At 40.7% G+C, this 17,612-nt stretch overlaps 1 protein-coding gene across 12 annotated transcripts in view; it reads right to left on the bottom strand.

The window, feature by feature from the left end:
• STARD13 (StAR related lipid transfer domain containing 13) overlaps positions 1–17,612 on the bottom strand; it is a 324,425-nt gene that overhangs the window by 37,359 nt on the left and 269,454 nt on the right. The gene's annotated exons all lie outside the window — the stretch shown is intronic.

The raw sequence follows: 17,612 nt of genomic DNA, 5'->3' as shown, positions 1-17,612 counted from the left end.
CATCACTCTGAATCACATTTTATAGCATCAGAAGAGAATCTCTTAAAGAAATCTGCCTGTCTCCACAGGTCCCTGGAGTGCACAAAGCCACTTGGTGGCTGGGATGAAGTGTTAACCATCTCCTTGCAGCAGAAGCTGCTCAGCCAGGTTTGTGATTCTGTGATCTACCCTCCCGCAAAGGTAAGTTTTGTAAAGATGGAGCAGGGTGAAAATGGGGTGACAGAGAGCAGACACTGCCTTCTCTTCTGTTCTGACATTTCATGTCGAGGAGAATCCCACGTGAAATCCATGCAAAGTTCTGCCAGGAAAACCCTAGTGCAGGTGTCATGATACTGATGGGACAATTGCAGGGGCATCTCTATTTTTATTGAGCTCCATGGGTTCATTTTCTGGAAAGCAGTATGCTGGGTCCAGCTCTGCCCAGCTCCTGCACTGCCTGCATGTGCAGCTGCTCCTGGACCAGCTGGAGGAACAACTGAAAACAGAGGCTCATCCACACAATTGTGGGTTTCAGGGGAAACCTGGGAAGCTGCTTTGCTGTCCAAACCTACAGCAGGATCTACCACTTGAACAGTTCCGGTTTACAGGATCAAAGTCAAAGCACATATCTGTACCTCTTACATTTGCAAAACACAAAGAAACAGAGTGTGCAGGTGTTGAAGAAAGTAGACATTTTATGATGCTTATTAATCAACCTGAGTGAACCAGTCAAGGGTTTTGGCACATTTGTGGTTGTAAAATCTAGACAGCCATAATACAAAACCCTAACTATAATGCAAGCAGTGGAACTGGAAGAAGATGATCAGGCTCAGTTGCTCTTCTGCATATTCTGCCTTGCATGTGAAAAAATTCCAGTTGTAAATCAGTTTTCTACTGAAGTGCATTTTTATAGGTAAGAGATGCTGGCGTGAACTTTTGCCCATGTAATTCTGTTCAGAACACTCATCATACCCTTAATGACTTTACCCACTGAAGCTCACCATAAAATCTGCTTTGAGTATATTCTGCAGGATGTGACCTGCATACCTTCCTGATCCCCTAAATAATGAATCAGACCAGAAAAGTTTGTAGCAGAAATCAAAATTCAGAATACAAGGTCTGTGTATCAAAAGCTTGATTTCCCAAAGATGATTAGACAGCCAGGAACAGCTCCACAATGGTCATACTCATTAGCAGTGCTGAAAAGGATTTACCACCAGGTCTTCATTTGCTTTGACATTAGCCCACGTCAAGGCCAAAAAATGGAGTATGAAAGTACATTTAGTTCTTGACACTGCACAAAAGACTAAGCAGCTTACATAAAACGTGACTCTCGCTACTGCACATCTGTGTGCTGAAAGCACATCTCTATTATATTCCAGTTAGACTATTTCTATTGAATGCTTGGAAAAAAGACAAGTCTTTACACTTTTTTTCTTTTGCTTAATTCAATCTCATGAATCAATCCTGTTTCAAAACGTATTTTACAACTCAGAACAGCTGTACGTACATTCTAGCTTCATCTGGCCTGGAAACACAACTGACAGAGTCTGTGGGTGATGGAGAATGCTACCATTTAATGCTCTTACATGCTTATCATATTTCAATGTTTTTTTGCAGTTGGCTGCTCAGAGGAGCTTGCTGAGAAATATTCCTGCAGCCCAAACAAGATCTAAAAAATCTCAGGTTGCAATGGGTGAGTAATTATGGGGAATAAAAAAGAAAGTAGATCTCACTCTTTTCTAGGGTTTTGTTTTTAGTTTTTTTTGTGGTGTTTTTGGTCTGTGGGGTGTTTGGTTTTTTGTTTATTTTTTTTTTTTTTTGGTGACGTTGTTTGCAACACACTTTATTCAGTCAAATATCATTGACTGATTAATTTCTGCCCTCAAAACTTGAACTCTATCTCCTCCATGAAGGCATCTCTGTGGAGTATTCTCATTTCCTCAATGACTACCTTGGCCTTAAGTAAGATTTGCTAAGCTTCCAGGATACCGGGTCTCAAGACACAGATCAGTGCCCAGTTCCCTCCCATATCTCTCTTTTTGGTCTTATTCAGAGGACAGCAGGAGGAGAGAAGTGCAACATGCTGCTGGCACAGCCCAAAACAGGCTTTGCTCATACAAGTGTTTTCCCACTGGCTAAGGGCACCTGTTCCAGGCATTTCCCTCTTGGTCCCTCCTACAGTTTAGGTGAAAAGGCACAACAAAGGATTCACTCCTCAGCACACATCAAAGGTGATTTCTACTATATTGCCCTGGGCATGTAATCCAAGTTATAGTTCAGAATGCAATATAGATGCTTTTATTACTGGATACTGCAATGTTTGAAAAACAATTTCAGAGGCTAAGTTTAACCTTCTCTTTCTGTGCCCATATCCTAATATTTGCTTTTTCTTACTTGCTCGTGAAACATCAGTGAAGACTTCTTTGGGAAGAGATGTACAGCACCAAAAAGACCCTAGTGAAGGTGTCAATGAAGGGCTGTAGAAATATTTTTGGCAGTGTTGTCCCAGTTATGCTCCCATGTCAAGGCTAACACAGGGGTTTGATCCTGCCTGCAGCAGATGCACTGTCTTGATGTAACACTGAAGGATCTGGAAAACCGCATGTGCTCACAGCTGGCACCAAGGCAGTTTGTCAACAGCACAGAGAAGGGCTGCCATGCTGAGAAGAGTGATTTCAGAGAGGACATGCTCAAGGCTGGCAGGAGGCACAGTTCCTCCAGCTCCTACCAGAAGCATGTGAGCCACCACTGACCCACAAGCAGCATCTCCCTTGGCAGGACCAAAAGGCTGCTTGCCCCAGCACACCTTCTGCTGGGTTTGTCCTTATGTACTACTGTTCTGTTCTGCTGCTGGAAAAAAAAATTAGGGATATTTTGCCTAATGCTTTCCACTTGCTTGGGCAACAGTTAACAACAATCATTAATTATTAAGGCTAGATAATAATTCAGCCCCAAATATTGACAACAATCAGTATGTCTCACAGGACTTGACTTCTAAGGAGTTTTTTTCAGTTTCTAGTTGAAGCTTGGAAGAAAACAAAGCTCTCTTTTCCATTTAATTTTTCTACTAGTAGTGAGTTATAATTTAGAGCAAAATGAGGAGAGAGGTTCACTCAGGAGATGTGACAGATAATCAGAGCACAGCTGGGACTTGGGTTTGAGTCCATCTCCAGTATTAAACAGGTTTGAGCTTGTCTCCCACAAACCACGTGGGTGGCTCTGGCTGCTCTGGGGCTGAAATGGAGACAGTTGTTTGCCATCTCTCCTGCCCTTCCAACACTTTCTCTGGTTCTTCACAAACTGCTTTGTTTCTTCCCAACACTAGAAAAACAGTCTAGCAGCCAGCTGCCTCCGAAGGGGACAGCCTTGCCCTGCCTGCCCAATGCCAGCTGGCTGCTTCTCCTGCCTCCCTTTGTGCCACACCAGCTAACCCTTCAGACACCCAGCTCAGCCCCCTAAGCTGGTCAAAAACTAACCCCCCCAAAACTGGGAATGGTCTGTGGTTGGATTAGCAAACTGACTCAGATCCTCTAAGGGTCCTGTGTAATCTACATTAGCTGCATTTTAACAAGCCCAAGAAAGTCAGACCACTAGAACAGTCCTTCCTCAGGTGAAGGAGCACAGGAGAACTGTCTAAAAAGTTGTTTGGAGAAAAGTGCTCTGTCAAGAGAAAATCATGTCAGTAAATAATTTTTTAGCTTGGAATCTTATCACCATCTACAAATATCAATGCTAAGACCTAGTTACTATAGTCCTTTCCCTTTTCCTGTCTAGATATCAGTATTTCATCTTATTTCTGCCTTTCGGCCATTGTCCCTGTCTCTTCTATCTTCTGTTTTGGTATTTCTCCCTTTTTTTTTTAACTACATTTTTATTTAAAATTCAGATGTCCCTTTGCACAATGCAGTGAAAGATTTAGCAACTAGAATAAATAAGGTACATAATTACCCCATCTATTATTGTGTTTATGTCAACTTTATGTGATAACCTTTATTATTCATCTCTCTGTAACAAATCACTATTAATGCTCACTTTAGTATTCCCCCTGTATTGCTCACCACTTAAATCTAATTTACTAGATTCAGATAAAATATCTGGGAGTGTTAGAGAAAATGATTAATCAATTAATTGGAAAGGAGTGAGTGTATTTTACTGTGGAGCCACATCAGTGAGCAGGTGGTTAGTCTGGTGTTACTAACCAAAGGTTATATCAACTTCTGGTCCTTGTCTAATTCCTTCCTTCAAGGGATGAGTTTGTGCTGCATCTTCCAGAACAAAATCTACCTGGTATTCTGGGGTCAGTTTGGAGGCTCAGCTGAACCCAGGGTTGTAAAACACCTTTTACTCTCAGGAATTGCTGAGGACCTCTGTGAAAGGTAAACCAGAGAACACTCCTGGGGAGGAAACACTGATGGTGTCAGATCTGAGGCATGCTCAAGGCAGCTGTAGACACTGAGACAGCCTTGTCTCACAGGTCCTGAGGCATCCCTTGTATCCCATAAACCTGTCAAGTCATCAACAGGCAATGTCACTGCCCTGATGTCTTCCCAGAAGAGCGCTCATGAGGGAAGATGGGATCCTTAGGAAAGTTCAGTTCAGGCTGAAGCTGTAGGAGAACAGCTCTAGCATATTTCAGCTTCTTCTTGCAGCCTAGTCTGAGATACTGCAATGGCTGCCATTACTTTCCTGGCCCTATATCTCACACTCTTTAGGATACTTATCTATGTAACTCCTTATTTTACAGATGGGGATTTAAAGCACTTCAGAAGTACATAAGCAGGTTAGAGGAATGTTTGGTGGGAATTAAATGCCTGACACATATCTGGCCATTAAAATAGGGCTATGCCACTCCTCAGTTACTATCACTCTTTGAAATCTGGTCTGGGCAATCTAAACTCCAAATTTCTGATACTTAAATGCATCACTCTACCATCCCTCAGCTATGATGTAACACTAAAGGCTGATAGGTTTCCACTCAGTGGCATTTGCAAAGCTTCTTCAGAGCTAAGAAATTAGATTACAGGAGGGTGTAAAGGTGCTAAACTGGAAAGAACAGGAATATATTTTTAAATATGAGAAAAGATGAGTTTTCAAGTCACACAGGAAATTCACAGCAAAACAAGCGCGCACATGTGAGCGACCTGGTCTACTGAAAGGTGTCCCTGCCCACTGCAGGGGGGGCTGTAACTAGATGATATTTAAGGTCCCTTCAACCAAAGCCATTCTATGATTTATGATTCCATGATCTACAGTTTGCAAGGAGCAGGTTAATACCTTAATTACTGTATTATCATCTCACTTCACTAGTGCAAGCAGTTGGTGCAGAGCATGGAAAAATTAAAAACTTGTCATATTCCCCAAGGAAAAAGCCCCATGCAATTTAATAAAGACAGATACAATTTTCAGTAACCTTTCATGCTTTTAGGTAGAGGTCTAATGGTTTACCCCATTCCCTTCCACTCTGTAGGACTTTTCCAGAATAATTCCAATAATAAGGCAACAGCAGTTGTACCATGCAGCCATAAAATTACCATTTATAGTACAAATATATAATAAATAAAATAAACCATAAGCATACAATGAATTTATATGTTTTACTGCACTATGGTGCATATTCATCAATAAATCCCGATAATAAGGTTTTCAAGAGTGGATTTTCATTGGAATTGTTTTATATCATGCCATATAATTACTATTAGAGACAAGGTTATGTTTTAAAAGGAAGGGACAAATAAAACTGTCAAAGTGTTATTTTAATAGTCCTTAACCTTTTGTGGAATATTGTGGTACTAGTAATATTACAATAAAATATGGACCTTTTAAACTACTGTGGCTGAATATAATTTAAATGTCAATAGAGAAAGATCTTTCAAACTCATGAGTAGTTTCTTTATGTGTAATTCTTCATGCTTGGTGAATAACAGTCAGATGATGTCCATTCATGCTCTGACTTCTTAGAGAGGGTGAAAGTGAGAAGCCTGATCGTTTATGGACATGACAAAAAAATAATTTTTGTATGCTGAGAGATTAAAAGAGTGTGACTGTTTACCTTGGAGAGCAGATAAATAAAGGAAGGGTTATGCCAAAAGGGTATAAAATCTGGGGTAACACAAAATAGGAAATTGGGAACTACTATTCACTCTACACCCAGCACAAGAACAGGGAGATTAGTGAAAAAGGAGGAATAAAGAAGAAGGAGGACAATCTGAACTGGTAGAAGATTTTTTCAAACACAATCTATAAAATTAATCGCCAAAGGACACAGGTATCAGGAGAGGGGTTGGAGCTGGAACCTTATCTGACTACTAGCTGCTACCACTACAGATTTGGAAAAGAATTCTCCCGAATGGAACAAATGAAACCAAACTAAAGCCACTGCTATGAAAATGCTTTTTCCTGGTTGGATGATCCCTTATACAACTTTTCCTTCTGAGCTACTGACATTTCTCTTACTCAGACATAGTCTGGGACTGTAAAAAATGTTTATTTCAATGACTACAACAATTGTTTTGTTCTCTACCACAACCAACTTCTGCACACCCCAGCTGGGAGACTTCTCGTCAGCCTTTTATCTTCAGCAAGGCTACATTTCCCAAGAAAAAAGGTGTGCTATTCCAGCAAGAAGTTAGGAAGTTAAGTCCCCTTTGGGTGAAAGGATTATGCTGAATTCCTTCCCCAAATTAATGGGATACTGGTAAAACTGGTAGAGCTGAGATTTATAGCGGGTTCATCAAGCACAGGTCTGGGAACATTAATATTTTTTACATCTAGATATCAGAGTAAGCTGTACAACACAATGAGTTTCCTCATGCAAATAACAAGAAGGTGGCTGTGCAAACAGCAACAGGGCAATCACAGTTTGCAGTGCAGGCGAGACCTTTGTGCAATGTGCTACACTCCACTCTGTAAGCTGAGAGGTGACTCGCAGGGGCCACTGAAGCAGCCAGCGCACCAAGACAGCAGGGATGCACGGACACAATAAAGACCTTAGGAGTAAGAACTATCTGTGGGACCCCCACTTCAGACCATTTAGCTACCCTCCCAGGCAGTCATTACTGTTCCTAAAAGTCTAGCATAAAATCAACTCCCTGGGGAATTCTTGCATTATGTAGACTTCCAAGGAACTCCTTCTGGTAACAGGGTGTACAGCACAATCAGGCATCTAAACGTAAGAATGCAATGAGATTTGGACACCAAGTGGTTTAAACATTTGAAAGTTTCAGACATAACATTAATAATACTGCAAAGATGCTCAGCAGAACCAACCGACGCTGAAAATTCCATCGATGTTATATGGCCCAGTTATGTGATAAAAACAAGAGATTCAGGCCTTCCTTTGAGTGTACTCTTGAGATTTTTGGTTGCTTCTTATCATCATCATAATTCCTATTTACTGCTGTTTTCTTTTTCTCCTTTCCTTTCCACGTCTTCCACTCTGAAGTCTTAAAACTTAAAAACTAAACACTTAAACACTTAAAACTAACTTTCAGTCACTAATTTCTCTGACATCTCTGCTACCCACTGTCCCAAATGCCCACTCAGTTTATACAACCTTACTCCATACCACACTTACTTCCCATTTTTTGCCATCTTCCTTTCAAATTCCTGAAATAGGATTTTAAATCTCTCCTAATCCAAAAAAATCTCTCTCTATCTTCAAGTATCACTTCGAAGCCACTTTTCTTCTTAGCTTACAATTGATTTGTACAATGCAGCACTTTGTGATGGCACTAATAAAACAATAGCTTGCTACCCACATCTCATCTTGAGGCACTTTAAACGGTTATAAAAACTGAAGAGAAAGTTATATATAGGGATCACTTCATTCCTGGGTGAAATGCAGCTGCATTAGGATGAAATGAGGCAGCTGCACAAAAGAATGCTGCAGCAGTTTATGACAAGAAACAAGGAGAATACTTTATCCAGTTGAAACCACTAACAGAATTTATGAGATAGATAAAATTCGCATTATATATATATATATGTAGGGAGCTGACAAGGACATCAGGCTCTCCTCCCTTTAGTCTTGAGAAAAATACTCTGGTATTGCTAATGGATTAAAGTGATTAAGAATTTACACACATCCTCCTCCTTCCTCATTAGGATTTATATTCTTTTTCTTGCTTTCTGACAGCCCCCATGAGTCTTGGCTTCGTATAGACTTGGAGGACAGAGTACCACCCATCCATTCTTCCGTACCATGCTGCCCTTCCCACCTATTTGGCCTGTCACTCAAAAGCCAAGAACTGCTGACTTGAGAATTAACAGAGCTCTGATACATGAGCACTCTATGCCACTGAAAAACGTGTCTGGATAATGGTCTGGAAAATGTGAGTCTTTAAGGACTCTAATATAAGGTATATAGTATTTTTAGCGTGGAAGGAACATTATCAAATAGGTAGAGAAGAGGTAACGATCCCATCCCTTGCGATCTATGTCAAAACTTCTGGTGACTCCTAGAGTCACTATGGGACAAATTTTGAAAACAGACTCTCAGACTCTTTTACAAGTTTCTGCCTTTGGGCTCCCAAGCTAAGAAATCTAGGCAGCATCTAAATTTTCATGTATTATGAAAGGCCAAAGAATGGCCTGAAGACTGGAATAGCTGCTGAGCTCACATTGAAAATGGAAATGTTGAATCCAGCTGGTATTTAGAAAACTTCTTGCTCCCTGGATGTGTTATAAAGCGATTTTTGCAATGTACTATTGCTAGTCCAATACCTACAGACATTATTAATAAGTATTCAGTGACACTGCAGCTATATGTATCTATTCATGGTATATATTTCTGTTATATATTCCTGTCATGTATCTTCTACTGAATCACTATTGTTGAAGAGTGAAAGAGCCCAAAGACTACAAAGCAGCTTTGCAGAAAACAACGTGGGTGCCTGGTGGACACCAACATGAACATAAGCCATGTGCTCTTCTGCCAAGGAAGGCAGACAGCATGCTGGGCTGCACTAGGAGGGGTGACAGCAGGCTGAGGGTGGTGATTCTTCCCCTCTTCTGAGCACTGGTGAGGCCACATCTGGTGTGCTGGGTCCAGTTATGGGTTCCCCAGTAAGAGGAAAATGTAGATTTACGGGAGTGAGTCCAGCACAGGGCTACAAAGATGATTAAGGGCCTGGAGCATCTGAGAGATGAAGAAGGGCTGAGAGAGCTGTGACTGTTCAGCCTGGGAAGAGAATCGGTGGAATATCATCTGTGAGCATAAATATCTGAAGGGAGGGTGCTAAGAGGGCAGAGCCAGGATGTTCTCAGTGGTGCCCAGTGACAGGCAATGGGCACACACACTGACACACAGAAGGCTCTATCAGTACATCATGAAACACTTTTTTTTTTCCTGTAAGGGTGACTGAGCACTGGTACATGTTCCTCAGGGAGCTGCTAGAGGTTTCATCCTCGGAGGATACTCAAAAGCCACCTGGACATAGTCCTAGGCAGCTGGCTATAGGTGGCCTTGCTCGAGCAATTGGGTTGGACATGATGACCTCCAGATGTGCCTTCCTACCTCAACCATTCAGTGATTCTCTGACTATTGCAAGAAGTGTGTAAAAATAACCCCGAACTGACCCAACAGTAAGGAGGAAAATACCTCCATCAGCAACATCATACTTTTCTTAGTGGAGAATTTCAAGTGAAGACTTGCTTTAAGGTCCTCTACACCTCTTTTCATCTTGAGGGAAACTAGCACTATTGATTTTTGAACCCAGAAGTCACAGGAAGGGCATTAATAACACCAGGACCAGCTAGTAGGAAATACATATGTATCAATTCCAACTGTGCCACTACTGGAAACTTGCCATAACTTTATACTTGGAATTATAAGTGTTACTATCTTTGTAGCTGGACCAATTCTTCTATTATTAGATTGCTAATACTTTAATCACTAGAGCAGTAAATTCTTCAATCTGTACACAAGGTATGTTTCTTCACTGCACATAAATTACCCAAGGTGTTTTGTCTGGTACTCTGCCCTTGAGATATGGTTTGAATTTGGATGCAGCAGATGGACCCCACTACATGTAGCTTGCAGCTACCCTCTGTCCTTGCAAGGTTTTGAAAAATGTAATCTCTGGCAAGGCTAGGGGAGATTTCCAGACAGCCTGAACTCAAGCAGCATACAAGATGTACAAGGTCTCTGGAGTGTCCTGACATTCAGAGGGCTCCCAAGAGGATGTAGTGCTGCTCTGACCATTAGCTTCAACTTTCATGCGTATTCGTTCCTCCAATTAAATACAAAGATTTAACATCTCTGGAAGTCAGGGTTTTCAAGCTCAGTGTCCTAAACTGGAGGTCAAGTTTCAGACTTCAATGCCTTGCTTAGATTTCCACAATACCCAATGTGGTTTGCATGTGTGCGGTACTGGAGTTAATTGGTCAGACAGTAATTGGAGCTTGGCAGATGAAAGGCACCGTGGAATGCAGGAGAATGCTTCATGTTATAATTTGAGTGAAAATGTAAACAATACCCCAAAAGATAGATGTTGTCATCACAAACTCTCTGAATTATGCAGATAAGTAGAACAAAATATAATTCCATATCAACATATTAATTATTCTTTGATTATGCCCTTCATCTTCTGTAGATGTTCAAATTACACATGGGCAATCAGATATACATCAGAGAAACTCTACCCATCTGAGGTGGTCTTCATGCTGTGAATTTATATTAAACACCTAACATTAATATGAAAGTAACTCCCCTTGGAGATAATACTTTGATGTATTAATAAAAAAGACTTCTCATTTCTTGTTTATGATAAACTAAGATTAAAACACTTTCTTTTGCAGTTCTGTGTGAGAAGTAATCTGTAGTGCAACATGGCACATATAGCAGAGTTCAAATCTTCAAAACCGAGGTACAAATCCATGTCTTGTGCAGAATGAATGCAATGCAAAGTGCTCAGCTCTCACCTGGTGTTATCAGTGTTATCTACTGTTATCAGCTGATTAACAGTACAAGCAGATCTGTCTTTAGATCCCACTGTTTCCTTATTACCTCTTTTCATGCAAGGGCCTATGGAGAAAGATGTCCTGTGTATTTCTTCCAAAAAAGAATCCCAAACAGCAGATTTTGACTTATTCCCACAGTTTGTAAGAAGCTGTCATCTACATACAGCCCAGGAACAGGAGGGCTGACATCATCCTGAAAATACAGGCAAGAGCTGTACCTACAAACCCAGATGTCTTTTTCTGATTCACAACCATATCGCTATCATTGCCATTGAAGTATATCAACATTATTAACATTCCATCATGCTTCAAGACTGTCGTGAAAAATCATTTATAAAATGAAGGTTATTCGTGGATAGCTACTGTTTTATTATGATTATTTCTCAGAGGATCAAGCACCCATATCTGTTTAATGCTTTTTTCCAGCTGCTATGTACTGTAAGAACATCACTAAGGAAAGCTACCAGGATGTCTTTTATGACTGTATGAAGAAATGAAGATCAGTAAAACGATTATCATTTACTTTTATTGGACATTCTGAACTTGGTCTACCTTCCTTTCTGGAGCTGGATTGATCCTATGTCAGTGCCAGGTGTGACGTGATAGGCTGGCTCTGCTACGAGCAGGGGTTGGACCAGATGACCTCCAATATTTGATAGTTCCACTAACTTTTAAAATTATTTCAGTGATGAAAGAAATAACACATGCTTACGGAAAGATGTTATTGTGAACTAAATTTTACCCTTTGCTTTGATTATGCTGTGCTGTAAGAACAGTGGAGTCACACCAGTGTGTTTCAGCATGATCTAGTCCAGAGCCACTAATTACATGGCTGTGTGCTGATCTTTGTAGAGTCATGAGAAAAAACAAAGAGATTAAAGGAAACAATTACTCACCTACTAAAAAAAGAACATCTTTCCTCACTCTGTTTTCACAAAAGCACCCATTTTTATGAAAGTGCCTTTCAAACACTTCTCTGCAACACATAAACAGTATTAATGTGGGAAAGTCAAATTAAGGCTCTTTTTTACAGAGCAGTGGAGCTACTGCTCAGACAGCTGTTCAGTTTCCGTCAGCCATCATGTGATGGAAATTTTATTTAATTTTACTGAATAGGTACAGATAACTTTCAATATCCAAGGCCAGAATTTTAAGGGTATTTTAATTTCCAAACTGGTAGGGTGCAGATTTTCAAAGATGTTCCAAGTATTTAACTCTCATTTACCTCCTCAAGCACACTGGATTATGATTTATCCAATCCAGTCTTGTACTAACAGGTGGCTGCAGACATTTTTTGTGCAATCCAGTACCTACACATCTAAATGTTTCTTTAAAATCCAAAGGGATGATACAGAGCCAATACTTTTACCAATGAACTCACTTTGGATCTGTGAACTAACAAACTTCCATGATTTTTCTTCCCACAAATCATTAGATTTTTTTTGTTCACCCCCCTTTACAATGAAAGCTGCAGTCCATATGGCTACAGAGCAACACATAGAAAACAGGCTAAAGCAATTCTTACATGATAGCTGTACATAAACATTTATTCATTCATTCTGGAGGGAAGAAGGAACAGACAACTTGGCTATGTTGGTATAGTTACTATTTTTAGCCTTTTGGCCGATGCCTCTAGTTTCCTTTCCATACATTTTTAAATAGGAGGATATGGGGGTTTTATGTGCTCCTCCAAGTAGAGAACAGACATTTAATGTAGTGAAAATACTGATTTTCCATTCTGCAGCTCACCTAGGTCTGTTTCCATCTATTAAAGCCATTCTACAAAATAACCGTGTCCTGTAACACAAAATTCTGCTATGGCAGAAGTAACACTGGGTATCCATAGTACTGACACTTCTCATTTCCTTACCCTTGTTACACTGCAGAGCAAATGGGAGCCAGATTCATAGGAACCCTGTCATTACTTGACAATAATCATTGCCAGCAATGAAGCAGAGTTAGCAAAGAACTAATTAGCACACCACCCAGGACTAACAACGCTCTACACTTTTTTCCTGTTATTTTTAGCTACAGGCAGGAAAGACATAAATTGCTCTTTTATCAAATAGCATGAAAGAGTTCAGATAAGTTATATGTTTGCAGTTATCACTCTATAAAGCCAGACTCTGGCCTTCAGCTATGTGCCAAATATTAGCCTGAAAGAAGACAACAGGAAGGCTGGAGACCTACCAGTGCTTGCTCCCTGCAGATGCCAGAGTGGATCTGTGGGGTACCTGTCAGGAGCCACCAAAGCTACCAAAGGAGCGCAAGCCTCCCATTTGCATGTCAATATCTCTTGCTGGATAACAGGAGGGAATACAGGAGGGTTGGCTCTGCAAATGTCAGTGAAATACAGACCCTGTCACTTTTTAACTTGCTGGATGAATTTCAACTATTTCTTAATCTTCCCACAGTTGATGGGAAGTCACTTGGACAGTTTCAGTTGCCATCTCATGGATGCAGTCCCTTTGCTCTGACTGCTGGAGAGCACATTCCCACTCATCTGAATCATTACTGGCCTGACTGTGGGCAAAGATGGTTTGGTCTCTAGACAGTGCTAGCAGCTAGATATTTGGAAAGTAAATGACTAATCCCTTGCCCAGCTAGACTTTCCGTGGGAAATGAGACACATCACCTAACACTTACAGTTCAGCTTATAAATGGAAATATTATTCTTCCCTCCTTAGGAAGCAAAATTGTGAGACTACATATGCTGAACTGTGTACTATGCTTAAAATATGCTCCAAATCCATGAGGGCCACATAGTTAGCTTGCATGAGCTGGTCTTCTTTTACCACTTTAACAAACAGGTGGCCTCTTAAACTGGAGATGTTTTTTTTTAGTGCTACAGAAGATTTAGTCCAGCCATTGGCTGATCTCTAAATTCACTTACTTCACAGTATCATCTGCCCACAGACAGACACAAAACACTTGCCTTTCCAGCAGATATTACCCAGTTAGAGTTAGAATTTGCCTTAAGCCGTGACCTGATTCTGGACCAATTAGAGAGCATTCACCAGGAGATCAATGAATGTAAGTCCATGCTATAATTTAAGGTCAGTTTAGTCCAAGAGAGAGGCTAGCGAATTAAAAATAAACCAATAAAGATCATGGGTTTTTATAAAAACTGAGAAGACCATTGAAGTGCATACTTGAAATATTTCCTCTGAACTCCACAGCACGGCTGGCACACCACGGGTTTAACACTTGGTGCCTGTTCAACGTGTGCTACGTGGATGCACCAAGCCTGCACACACACACTTGCCAAGCAGAATGACAGAAGCAATGTGACTATTTCTGAAAAATGAAGTGTTTATGGCTTGCTCAGTTTCAGAGTATGTTTCATAATCTTCAACACTCACAATGTGTCACTTATGGGCTTGCAACATATTCCCTCTGAACAGAAGTTGCTTTGTGCTCATCACTGAAGAAGCATGTGCTGTGCGAGTGCCATACTGTATTTTGCCAGTAGCTGTTGGAAGTAAATTTACAGGGGATTAAGGAGATGGAAGGCAGCATGCTTCACACTGTAATTCTGCAAAGAATTAAAATACCCTGTTTAAAGAAGAGATGAGAGATGACTGCTATTCAAAATCTTGGGGCCTGGGGTTCAATTTGTTTTGACCAAATTTCCATTTGGTCGTTGAGAAGTCTCTGAACAATAACAGCTGCCCTTGCCCAGAAGGAGTGTGTGACGACACCTCCCTCCTTTGGATGTCACCTCCAGTGCAAGGTGGGAGCTGTCCCCAGGGGCACAGAGCCACTCAGACTTGCTCCAGAGGGAACCTCCTGCCAGATGCTATGCTGCCTCTGGGATCAGCCCTTCCCCATCTCCAGTTGTGCTCCATGAAGTACAGGATTCCAGGGCTGCCCCGGGTTTATGTCCCCTCAAGGTCAGGAGAATGAAAGTATGTGCTGAGGACATGAGACATTTTTGGCCATCCAGAGCTACAATAATGACATACAGATATGCAGATAAACACAGTGATTGAAAATTGGTCGTGTATGCTTTGAAGGAAACTTTATTTTCCAAGCATATTCTTTTTCTGGACTTGACCCTGGTCTGCACTTTTAAGAATCTGACATTTTTTGATGGTTTATTTCACTTTCAGATTTTGGCAGGGTCTAGCCTCAGATATGTCAGAATATGATGAGATAAGTTATTCTCCAGACAGAAACAGAAGCAGAAAGCAGGCAGTTGCCTACAAAAGATGGTCTCTCCTACAGATTTTACCATAAAAAAAGCCCAGCTCAATTTCTGAAAGAAGACTAAATCTGACTATGAAATCTCAGCATAATGGCAGTTAAAGATTTCAAATAACCACCTAAGAGCCCATATATTGCCCTGAAACCACTAGTTAACACTGAAGACATGATAAAAGTATTTTGATTTAGGAGGTGGGCTATATTTGGCAGGGAACGTCAGAGTTTTAAAGTTTCTCATGATGTTTTGCCTGATACTTTGCATTTTGCAGTGGTTTTTTACACTGTAATGGTAGTTAGAAACCCACAACCCACAGTATTCTGTGGCCATGGCATTATGCTCTGAAAGCTTATTTATTGCTAAAGAATCACATTGGTGTACTGAAAATTATGGTTCCATATTTTCTGGTACAGCTTCATCTTTAAGGACAAACAACAACCCAAACAAATCAGCCTGGAAGCCACTGCTTTACCTGCACCGGAGCATGTGCAGGGAAGGCAACACTGCTAAAAGATGAAAATTATAATTGTGGTGCTCCATTGGCTGACTCTGATTTTGGGAAGAGAGATGGGGCTTTCATTAATCTTTCCATAACTCCAAGCCAAAGCCTGTTTGAGGCTGCTAAAATTAGCCTCAAAACAGACTACAAAGCTACTATTTGTTGAATGTATTTCAAAGAATTTCCTTCATTAATTGTTTACCAACCTGGCCTTTCCTCGTTGGGGGTAGAAAAACATAATGAATGCTTATCACCTGCAAGCTCAAATCCCACAGGAAAGCACTTCTTCAGGAAAATGTTATTGTGGTGAGAACTTTCAGGGAGTGTTGGAGTTTTAAAGTTTCTCATGATGTTTTGCATTTTTCTTCTAAATGAACAGGAAAAAACTCATCTGGCTCTCATTTGAATTCTCGGTAGACTTTAGGGAGGAAATTCCAACCAGAGCTGTATTCCAACACCTAAAATCTACATGGGAATGATGCAGCATGCTTGTTTCAAACCAGCAGAAGCAGACCTGGGTCAGTGGCACACCCATGTGTTCCACACAACAGTAAAGGTCTCAGCAGAGGGGCTGATTTTATAGAACAGCCTTCAGTAGGACATATCAGAACTTAAATATCTAGATGACCTGCCTTCACAGCCACCATTCCATCGTGCATGCAGAATATTTATTAACATACATTGGGATTTTTGGATATAAAGAATGGAAATCATCTCACCTATCTGCAACAGCATTGGAACTATCAATCCTAGGTGCTACTGAATGCTAGGGAGAGACAGAGGTACTTCCTTCAAACTATTTATCTTATCTTAATGTGTGAAAAAGGTAAAAATGGCTTGTGCACAGAAAGAGCTCATTCTTCTCTATGGTCTATACAGAGAATTTGGGAGGAACAGGTATATAAAGCTAAAGACATTTCCAGTGAGATTCTCCTTTGAGGCACATCCTGTCCCTAATTTCACTTATTTGCACCTGATATTCACCATTTGCAGTGATGGTGTAGTGATCTTTATCCATGTTTGCAATGGGATTTGAGATTTATGTACGAACATTCCTGTGTAGGTGCCCAGTGTTTACCACAAACAGCATGTATTTCCCACACAAAGCCTACCATGAAATTAGCTACCTGACCTCAAAATCCACTAATCTGAAACATAAACAACCAAGTACTTACGTTGTTCACCCCCTAATCACCACAATGCCTTATTGATGAACAATTCACCTGCTGGTTTCCATACATAACTGTATGTATATATTCCATATGTATGTATGTATGTGTATCTATGTTATATCTATCTCTCACCAGAATTAAGCTCCGATTATCCAGATTCCCCCCCTTGCAGTTGATACATTCTTGGTATCCAGGTTTTCTTAATTGTTTTATAAGATGAAGTATCTCAAGCTTATAAACTACTCCCAGTACTTGTAAGTTTTAGAATTTGCTAATTTAGAAATACTATTCTTTCCCTGAATATGTGGGCTGCCTCTGGACAAAGACATTAGCTCAAAGCACAGGGCTGGTTCCAAGTTAAAGTCAGGTTGAGGGCAGGTCTTCCCAGACAGATGGGTAGGCATTTCCACTTTCCAGCTCCCTAAGAGCCCCGTTCCTAGTTCTCCCTAGACATAACAAGGGAACTGATTGCTCAGCGCACAACAGAGACTAATGTGAGAACGTGATCCTGGCAGAGCCTCACCAGAGGATTCTTGTAATTGATGTGAAGACAATGTAACTGATTTGTAGACACATCACTCTGCCCCACGCTTGCTGTATCAGCTTCCTACAATGGTTGTTGATTGCCTTCTTCCCCAAGCATTTCTTTCTCTCTCAGTTTAGAAACTCTGGGAAGATACTCATAATAGCAATTTGCTTGTGCCATGCCTATTTGGCATGCTGCGCTGCACTCTTACACAAATAAACAGGGAACACGATGTAACACCACAGCAGCAGATTTAACTAAGATCCAATT

The sequence above is a fragment of the Corvus kubaryi genome, unplaced genomic scaffold (assembly GCF_017639235.1).
Source record: "Corvus kubaryi isolate FWS band 111438036 unplaced genomic scaffold, C.kubaryi_AGA036_p1.0 split1-65, whole genome shotgun sequence".
Classification (NCBI taxonomy): Eukaryota; Metazoa; Chordata; class Aves; order Passeriformes; family Corvidae; genus Corvus; species Corvus kubaryi.
This window is presented reverse-complemented; position numbering and strand designations above follow the sequence as displayed.